Below are 11,093 nucleotides of genomic sequence, written 5' to 3' on the forward strand. Positions count from 1 at the left end.
TTTATAAAACATTCATGGAAAATTTTTGTATTAAAAGCTTCCATTGCTGAAATGTTTAAAAAAAGCTTTTAAAGCTGAACAGTTTTTTTGAAACACATTCATTTTTTAACATTCATAGAAAGAGTTTTTTTTTTAAAGCAATAAACAACAACAGTTTTCTATATAAAACTTTAATTGTTGACAAGTTTTATTTAAAAAAACAATCATTGTTGAACAAATTTCTATAAAAAGCTTTCCCGTCTCAACAGTTTTTAAATTTGTATAAAAAGCTTTTATAAGAAAAGCTTCGTCATTAACAAAACATTCATGTCAAGATTTTTATAATAAGCTTTCAGTGTTGAAAAGTTTTCTATAAAAAGCTTTTTTTTTGCTGAAATGTTTTAAAAGCTTTTGACATTCATGGGAAGATCAAAGCTGAAAAGTTTTTTTAAAGCTTAAATTTCTGAATAGTTTTTAAAAAAGCTTTTTTTACATAAAGCTCATCAATTGATCAATAAAAAATATTCAGGGAAAGATTTTTATAAAAACCTTTAATTGGTAACAGGTTTGCCATTAATTTGTGAAAAGTTTTCTTTAAAAACAAGTGCATATTTTCTTAAAAATCGTTTCAACATGGCAACTTTGGTGTTAGCCATATGTAGAGGATCTTATGTTCAAAATAACTGTGACACCAGAAACCGGTTAGGTCGCATGTTGCATGCTGTTAATGTTTTGCAAATATTTGGCCGATAATAATGAGACAAGTTTAAACATTATCTTGTTCTCTTTTTCTTTTGTTTGCTATTGACAGACAGACGATGAGTTTTGCATGTTTTTGGGGCAGTTGTCAGTTTTTCAGTTTAGTAATGCAACATTTAGCGTTTTTTTTTTTATTTTCAAATTGATAATTTTGTGTTTAAATTATTAAAAATCTTAAATATTATTTCAAAAATACTTTAAAGATACCCTTAAGTTTACCACTTTTATGGCAACGATTTTTTTCTGCTTCTCTTCTTTTAATTTTAATACTGTAATATTTTACTTTTATTTTAGGGTCTTTAAAACTTTCACATTGAATCCTTTTTAATAAAATTTTCTTTAGTATTTAATGCTTTATTTTTATTGTTGTTGCGGTTTGAGTTTAATGTGATTTGATTGTCGTGGCGCCATTTTTACTTTTTTTATGGATGTATTAAAATTAATGGCTGTACTAAACTACTTTCTAATATCATATGACTGTGTCTCTACGTTTTGGCTGAATGTCTGGCACATGTAAACGTATGTATGTTTGTCCGTCTAAACCGCTTAATGGTCGATGAGAGTCCATTTGCTGCTTGCACGTTTTTATTGTTTTGCAAGAGTATTGGTATTGTTAGACAGAGAGGAATGGGGAGGGAGACAAAAGGAAGTCAAACTTTTACAACTGCAAAGTCAATAAATTATAAAATACAAAAACGTAACTAAAACTAATCCTGGTGTTTTTCTTTTTGATATTTTGTTTTTGTTTGGTTGGCACAACAAACACAATCATGATGCTCATGTTTTAGATGACAATGATGATATTTTATGTTGTGAGTTAGTTCTTCGAAATGATTTAATTTACACCGTCTATAAAGGGTCTAAACTTCCTCGAAACTACAACAACACTTTTAACACTTTGTTTACGAAATCAGAAAAGCTTATTTCGCTTATCGTTTGCGTTTTCAATTGTAATCTTACTGTAAATTATAAATAATGTTTTTCCTTCACAACTTTGAAACAGTCTGGTGCATTATGTTCTTTCGGTTTTCATTTATACCTCCTCAAAAAAAAGTTACAATTGTAACAACTTCTTTATTTCATGTCATAAAATATTTAAGTCTTCAACAGTCTGGCTGTGTTAATGTTTGCTGAGTTCGACGTCCAAAATCCATGGTATTGGCTGGAGTAAGGTTATGTATGTAGGTGGAAAGTCAATCGTCAACAACAGTAACAACAAAACAAACAAATTATAATAAATTTCTTATTATTGGTAGTTTTTCTTATTTTGATTGAGAAATTGAAATTATTTATGTCTTTATTTACGAAATCTGGCCCTAAATAGATGTTTCATTATTCATTCGACTTTTTCTTCGTTGATTTTCTTAAGTAGTTTGATCCTTTTGTTTGTGTGTGAGTTTGTTTACCCCAGTTATTTTTGGGGATAATTGTGTAATAAATTTTGGCATTAAGCGAATGTGTGTCTTATTTTATCATTTCGTTTTCTTATTCATTTGTTTAAGTTGTTCCAATTGCCTACTTTTATATAACAGAAATTTATTATTCTTCAATTTTATTTCGTTTGTTTTTTATTACTGTTGTTATTGCTGTTCGCAAACGTATAGGCCTGAGTACGCCAGAATCTGTTTGGTAAAATGCTAGTAATTTTTACCGGAATTCATTGACTGTGTGCTTGTGTAATATTTACATATCCAAAAGAACACTGTGGGCTGGAATAAAGCACTACAACAGTCTAAAATGTATTTTTTCTATTTTAATTTCATATCAGTTCTAGTTCAGTTCTAGTTCAGTTCTAGTTCAGTTCTAGTTCAGTTCTAGTTCAGTTCTAGTTCAGTTCTAGTTTAGTTCTAGTTCAGTTCTAGTTCAGTTCTAGTTCAGTTCTAGTTTAGTTCTAGTTCAGTTCTAGTTCAGTTCTAGTTCAGTTCTAGTTCAGTTCTAGTTCAGTTCTAGTTCAGTTCTAGTTCAGTTCTAGTTCACTTCTAGTTCACTTCTAGTTCAGTTCTAGTTCAGTTCTAGTTCAGTTCTAGTTCAGTTCTAGTTCAGTTCTAGTTCAGTTCTAGTTCAGTTCTAGTTCAGTTCTAGTTCAGTTCTAGTTCAGTTCTAGTTCAGTTCTAGTTCAGTTCTAGTTCAGTTCTAGTTCAGTTCTAGTTCAGTTCTAGTTCAGTTCTAGTTCAGTTCTAGTTCAGTTCTAGTTCAGTTCTAGTTCAGTTCTAGTTCAGTTCTAGTTCAGTTCTAGTTCAGTTCTAGTTCAGTTCTAGTGTAGTTCTAGTTCAGTTCTAGTTCAGTTCTAGTTCAGTTCTAGTTCAGTTCTAGTTCAGTTCTAGTTCAGTTCTAGTTCAGTTCTAGTTCAGTTCTAGTTCAGTTCTAGTTCAGTTCTAGTTCAGTTCTAGTTCAGTTCTAGTTCAGTTCTAGTTCAGTTCTAGTTCAGTTCTAGTTCAGTTCTAGTTCAGTTCTAGTTCAGTTCTAGTTCAGTTCTAGTTCAGTTCTAGTTCAGTTCTAGTTCAGTTCTAGTTCAGTTCTAGTTCAGTTCTAGTTCAGTTCTAGTTCAGTTCTAGTTCAGTTCTAGTTCAGTTCTAGTTCAGTTCTAGTTCAGTTCTAGTTCAGTTCTAGTTCAGTTCTAGTTCAGTTCTAGTTCAGTTCTAGTTCAGTTCTAGTTCAGTTCTAGTTCAGTTCTAGTTCAGTTCTAGTTCAGTTCTAGTTCAGTTCTAGTTCAGTTCTAGTTCAGTTCTAGTTCAGTTCTAGTTCAGTTCTAGTTCAGTTCTAGTTCAGTTCTAGTTCAGTTCTAGTTCAGTTCTAGTTCAGTTCTAGTTCAGTTCTAGTTCAGTTCTAGTTCAGTTCTAGTTCAGTTCTAGTTCAGTTCTAGTTCAGTTCTAGTTCAGTTCTAGTTCAGTTCTAGTTCAGTTCTAGTTCAGTTCTAGTTCAGTTCTAGTTCAGTTCTAGTTCAGTTCTAGTTCAGTTTTTCTAGTTCAGTTCTAGTTCAGTTCTAGTTCAGTTCTAGTTCAGTTCTAGTTCAGTTCTAGTTCAGTTCTAGTTCAGTTCTAGTTCAGTTCTAGTTCAGTTCTAGTTCAGTTCTAGTTCAGTTCTAGTTCAGTTCTAGTTCAGTTCTAGTTCAGTTCTAGTTCAGTTCTAGTTCAGTTCTAGTTCAGTTCTAGTTCAGTTCTAGTTCAGTTCTAGTTCCGTTCTAGTTCAGTTCTAGTTCAGTTCTAGTTCAGTTCTAGTTTAGTTCTAGTTCAGTTCTAGTTCAGTTTTAGTTCAGTTATATTTTAGTTCTAGTTCATTTCTTGTTCTGTTCCGGTAAGTTTCTGGTTTAGTTCAGTTGCATTTATAAATATCTTCCAAAATAAAATGTTTTAAACCCACAGTACATCTGCTATTGATGTGTATCAGGAGTACGTATAATCGAAGTAAAATTCATTGACTGTTTGCCATGGAAATATACAATTTTTTCTCAATTTTTCATAGTTACTGTTATATTTTCTCTCACTTTGTTTTCTTTTTTCTTTTATCGTATTTATTTGTGTGTTTGTTTACTTATTTGTTTGTTCGTATGTTTGCATTTCATTTCCATCACTTTGCCATTTGCTATGCTCACGATCTTTTTTTTTTTTTTTGGTGGTTCAACATTTCGCATACACACACATAAAATAACAGGGAGTGAGCCAAAAATGAAGTGTATGGTGTGCCCTGGCATGTTTGTGCATGTTTAATTGAGTTTATTTATAAAGTATTCCTGTGTTTGTGCATGTGAGTTTATTTTCTTGCGAATATATACAATATCTTCAATTCATTTCACTTTTTTCTTTTTATTATTTATTTTTTTTCTATTTAAGATGAACATGTTTCGTTTTAATTTTTTATTTTAAGAAACATATAAACTTTGTTCCTGTTTTGGGGTTTTGTGTTTTCTTAACAGTTTTATATCTTGCAAATTGCAGCCAAACTTATACATTTGTACGTGTGTTTATAGTATGAAAAAAACAGAGAAATTGTATTGCACTTTAGCAGCAAAGAACTATAGAATTAAGTTTAGCCAACCAAGCATTTCTTTGGTTTTTTTTTGGCATCAAGAGGAAAATTTTTTTCATATTTTTGTTTGTATTGAATATAATTTGTATTAAACAAATTGTAGTTTTCTTTTAATGCTCTTTGTAGCCTGGGTTGCAAAATTTTAATTTATTTAGTTTTTTTTTTGAACATTTTTAAATTTGTATGCAAATAAATATTCCAAGAAAACGTCGATACTAAATCACCTGTATTCTTAGATATAGATTAGCTCTAGAACAGTTTTAGCTTGAACCTATACTAATTACTTAAATCTTTACCTGGAAGTAAAATATCTAATTAAGTTCTTTAACTTCATAAAAATAATTTCAGTAAATTTTGGCAAAATTATTTATACATTTGAAATAAAAACATTTAAGATAATAAAATTCAAACTCAAGGGAATTTTCTTTTGAATATTTATTTAAAATTCAAAGCATTTTTATCAAATAAATAACATGTTATAACTTGTTGAATATTTAAGTTTTTAATGTGAACAAAAAACAAAAACTAATTAGTTTAAGAAACATTTCATACAAAAAAACAAATGTACAACTCATGGATGTGGGTTGATCCTTGTTAACAAACTACAAAATTGTTTCATTTCCTTTATTTTCCTGTTCTCTACTAAACAAAGAAAACAGAGAATGTGTGGGTGAATGAGATGTTGATGTATGTTGATGATACTAAATGCCTGCTTTTTACAATTTCACTAACAAGTGCTTTATTTTCGCTTTAATTAAATTTATGAAACATTAAAAAAATGTTTGAAAAATAAAACAACACACACACACATACACCCACTTACAAACTCTGAAAAATAAATTTATTTATGCTTAAAGAATAATGAACAAATTTAATTTAATTTCTTTATCTTTTTGGTGCTGTTTTTCATATTGCAACATTATGGCTTAAAGCATAAATTTGTTAAGAAAATTAAAAGCAAACATGATTTAATGTTTAAATGCACGTGTTTGTTGCTCTGTGTACGTGTGTGTGTGTATGTGTGTGTGTCTGTTTAAGAAAGTTTTTAAGTGAATATTAAGCTGAGAAGAAAAAAACTCAACAATTTCTTGTTGTTTAAATTACCAAGAATTTAAAACATAATTATTTAAATTTACTTAAATATAAAGAAAACAAACAGCAAAAAAAAAACTTAAGAAAAATATATAAATTTCCTACGGTATATATACTATATGTATGTTGTACATATGTATATGTAATATTTAAGGTGCACTCAGACACATTTAAGCTTTACTCGTATCCTGGTCTATGTGAGTTTGTGTGTGTGTGTGTTCACGTAAATAGATTGTAAAAGTGTCTACATATACATACATATCATATAATCCTTAAAATGTTTAATCCTATTTTCACAGGATTTTTTTTCATTCTTCCTTGTTTGTGTGTTTTTTTTTTCATAAAAAGGAAAATATATGAAAATATAAACAAACAAAAGCACAAAATGTAAATTTACACATACTTTTAGCTTAAATTCAAAACTACAATCGCACATTTACACGTTTATTCTTATATGTGAATACTAAGTAAGCAGATTGTAAAGGAATTTATTCATTATTTATTAAATTTAATACTGAAATTTGTGATTTTATTATTAAATCATTATTTTATACTTAAATCTTTATTTAAAACTAAATTCGTGATTTTATATTTAAATTTAGTTTTAATAATAAAATTGTAATTTTGCACTTAAATCATGTTTTAAACTAAAACGTAATTTTATACTTAAATCATGATTTTATATCGGTATCGGGTATTATATTGAAATCGTGGTTTTATACTAAAATATGATTTTATACTTTAGTCACTATTTCATACTTAATTCGTGATTTTATCCTAAAATAGTTGTTTTATATTAAAATTGTAATATTATACTAAAACGCAATTTTATACTTAGTTTACAATTTTATTCTAAATTCGTGGCCTGACACTAAAATTGGAGTTTTATTCTAAAATCAAATTTTTATATTTAAGTTGTAGTTGTATGCTAAAATCGAATTTTTATTCAAGAATTGCTGTTTTATACTAAAACGTAATTTTATACTTAAATCCGTATTTTATACTAAATTCGCGGTCTTGCACACTAAAATCGGGGCTTTATTCCAAAATCATGATTTTATACTAAAATCGAAATTTTATACTTAATACGTAGTTTTATGGTAAAATCAGATTTTTATTCAAAAATCGTGATTTTATAATAAAACGTGATTTTATACTAATTTCGTAGTTTTCTAGTAAAATCGTGAAAATGCTGAAATTAAACTTATATGTTGATTTTATACTAAAATAAAGAAATTCGAATTTTTATTTAAGAATCGTTGTTTTATACTAAAACGTAATTTTATACTTAAAGCACTATTTTATACTAAATTCGCGGTCTTACAAAAAAATCGAGGCTTTATTCCAAAATCGTGATTTTATACTAAAATCGAAATTTTATACTTAATTCATAGTTTTATGCTAAAATCGGATTTTTATTAAAAAATCGTTGTTTTATACTAAAACGTGATTTTATACTAATTTTGTAGTTTTATACTAAAATCGTGAAAATGATGAAATTAAACTAACATGTCGATTTTATACTAAAATAGAAAAATTATACTAAAATTTAGAATCGTGGCTAAAATTGTGGTTTAAATTAAAACAATGATTTTAATATCGTGATTTTATAATAAGACAAGATTTTATACTTCATTCAAGATTTTATACCACATTCTTGGTTTTATACTCAAATTCTAAAATTATGCAAATTTCGACTTGAGATTGATAAGAAAAAAGATTGATAAAATGTTGCTTTAAAAAAGTTTTATTGCTTTAAAATCTCAGATATAAACTAATACGTTTACAAATATTCTTATATCTATACATATACACATACTAGATATTTTGTTCTTTTTCCTGTTTTTTTTTGCTGTTATTGTACTTTATATTTTAAGCCTTAAAGATAAAAGCAGCTTGTATGGAAAAAATAGCTTTGAGTTGTTATTGTTTATGAACTTAATATATAATGGCATTAAAAAAAAGAACAACAAAACAAAAATCGTAGTAGTAGTAGTAAAAAAGAAGAAGAAATTGGAAAAAATAAACAACTGAATAGAGTTGTTGTTTATTGTCAACATAATCTATTTAGATAGAGAGAGTAGAGTAGAGTAGAGTAGAGTAGAGTGAGTCTGTGAGAGACAGGAAATATAACGGTAAAAGTATTTACACATGAACATACACAAACAACGGTAACAATTTGAAACATTCATTTTATAACATACAAACAAACACATACACATGTGACATTTATAGTTATCAAGAAAAATGTCAAAAACAATTTCAGAAAAAATTGACACCAGCATGACAAATTGAAGGGGTCAACACCAAATACAAATATAATTATTCTTCATATCTTTGAGCATATGTTTGTATGTATGCATGTGTTTTATATCAATGTGTGTATATGCTCCGGTCACTAGGTCAATGATTAAGATCAATAGATCTTTAATGGAAATTTGTTTATAATTCACTGGCATTGTTTATATTTACATATATAAGTATTTAATTTTTTTACATATTATTTTGTTTTTTTTTCTTCTTTTCTGTTATATTAAGCCGATTTAAACATTTTATTTTGTTGTCTGTTTGTAAAATATAAATATTTACTCTTAAATTGATAATATCACACAGTTAAACATAAATATTTTTTTATGTAAACTGTGTATGTTTAAACTGCAGACGGGTTAAAGAATATGACAAAAACTAAAATGGCTTATTTTTTAATTTATGTAAATGATGAATAGTCTATAGTCTAGTCTATAGTCTAGTCTATAGTCTAGTCTATAGTCTAGTCTATAGTCTAGTCTATAGTCTAGTCTATAGTCTAGTCTATAGTCTAGTCTATAGTCTAGTCTATAGTCTAGTCTATAGTCTAGTCTATAGTCTAGTCTATAGTCTAGTCTATAGTCTAGTCTATAGTCTAGTCTATAGTCTAGTCTATAGTCTAGTCTATAGTCTAGTCTATAGTCTAGTCTATAGTCTACAGTTTATTATACAGTCTATAGTTTTACTTATATTCCAAAATTTTATAATATCTGCAGTAACACATCTTATTGCATCACCTTGTTCCTGTGTATTTTGAGAACAAAATATTTATAATTTCAGTCGAGTATAAAATGTACTACTTTGCAGTTTGGATTATTAAGTATTTAATTTTTTTGCGATTTTATTTATTGTTTTAAATAAATGCAGTTACAACAAAAAGGACTATTTCATTTCATTAAATATAATGTTGTTGAAACAATAAAAAGTAAATATTATTATTACAAATAACAATAACATACTTATATGTAAATATATTCATATGAAATAAAAAAAAAATTATGCATACAAAATTAAACAATAACAAAATCAAAATATTTAATATTCATTACACAAAAAATTAATCTATTTAGTAATAACTTTAAAAATATGCATTTTATTTTGATATTTTTACTAATTTTAAGCAAAAACTAACAAATAAATGAATAACTAAATAAATGTTCTGCTCTATTCGCCCTTTTTATTTTTAATGATTATTAGTATTTATTGTTAAAATAACATATTAATGCAAAACAGTTAAAGGTCAAAAGATGTTATAAATAAATGAAATAAAAATAAAATATAGTTTATTTAATTGTTAGTTTTATGTACAAATATAGTTTGCCAATGCAACTTATTCACACACACATAATAGATATGTACATATATATATAAATATTAAAATGCAATTATTTTAAATTTTTATTGTATTTTAAGTGTAAATCAAATAAACATGTTATGTAAATTTTATAAAAATAATACAATAATTGTTTAAAATAGTGGTATTTAAAGGAATTAAAATTATTAATTTTATATACATATGTATGTGTGTATACTATGTACATAATTCTAAGGAATTATTTATATCCTTGACCTTTATGAGAATGTCATATACATAAAAAATTGTCAGTCCATTTATAATTTCTGCAATATAATTTTCTTTATCTTAGTAAGAGTGGCAAAATTGGTCCAAAAATATTAGTGATATGTGTAAAAATCCAAGACATTATCTGGAATTAAAAAAAAATAAAATAAATTTTTGTGCATGATAAGAGAGAAAGAAATAACAACATATATATAGTGTGTGGAGAATTAAGCAGGCTTAAGCAAAAGTAAAAAAATGAAACATTTTAAAATTTAAGAATTCTTTTTTGGTACTTTTTGAATTTTCTAAAATACAGAATTCGAAAATATACAACTCAACATGTTAAGCGTGGATAAAATGAGAACCAGATTTATGTGATCGTAATAGAATAAACATTGAAACACGGCGTATCCTGATTGAATGAAAATGTATAAAAATTGACCGTCTAGTACTTTTTAGTTTTGCAACTGGTATTTTTAGAACTTTGTACTGAATGTTTTTTTTTTAAACACTGTGATGTAGGTTGTACTAGTTTCGTTACAGTCGAAAATAAAAAATATAAAACTCTTAGTGGAAAATTATGATTTTATACATAAACTGTCGTGATTTTATATTCAAATTGCGGTTTTATACTAAATAGTCATTTTATACTAAAATCGTGTTTTTATACTAAAATCGAAATTTTATACTAAAATAATGAATTTGTACTAAAATTTCGGTTTTTAGCTAAAATTTTTGGTTTTTTTATTGAAATCGTGATTTTATACTAAAATCGTGATCTTATACTAAAATCCTGAATTTAAACAAAAATTTCCACTCATGATTATATAAATAAATTGCAATTTTATACAGAAATCATGATTTTATATTTAAATTGCGATTTTATACTAAGATCGTAGTTTATACTAAAATTGTGATTTTATACTAAAATTGTGATTTTTACTAAAATTAAGATTTCATTCGAAAATTGTGATTTTATACTAAAATTGCGATTTTATACTTCAATTTCGACTCGTGGTTTTATACTAAAATCGTGATTGTATATTAAAATGGGTTTTTACTAAAATCGTGATTTCATACTAAACTTGTGATTTTATACTAAAATCGTGATTTTTTACTAAAATCGTGATTTTATACTAAAATCGTGATTTTATACTAAAATTGTGATTTTTTACTAAAATCGTGATTTTATACTAAAATCGTGATTTTATACTAAAATCGTGATTTTATACTAAAATCGTGATTTTTTACTAAAATCGTGATTTTATACTAAAATCGTGATTTTATACTAAAATCGTGATTTTTTACTAAAATCGTGATTTTTTACTAAAATCGTGATTTTATACTAAAATCGTGATTTTATACTAAA

The sequence above is a fragment of the Lucilia cuprina genome, chromosome 4, assembly GCF_022045245.1.
Source record: "Lucilia cuprina isolate Lc7/37 chromosome 4, ASM2204524v1, whole genome shotgun sequence".
NCBI lineage: Eukaryota > Metazoa > Arthropoda > Insecta > Diptera > Calliphoridae > Lucilia > Lucilia cuprina.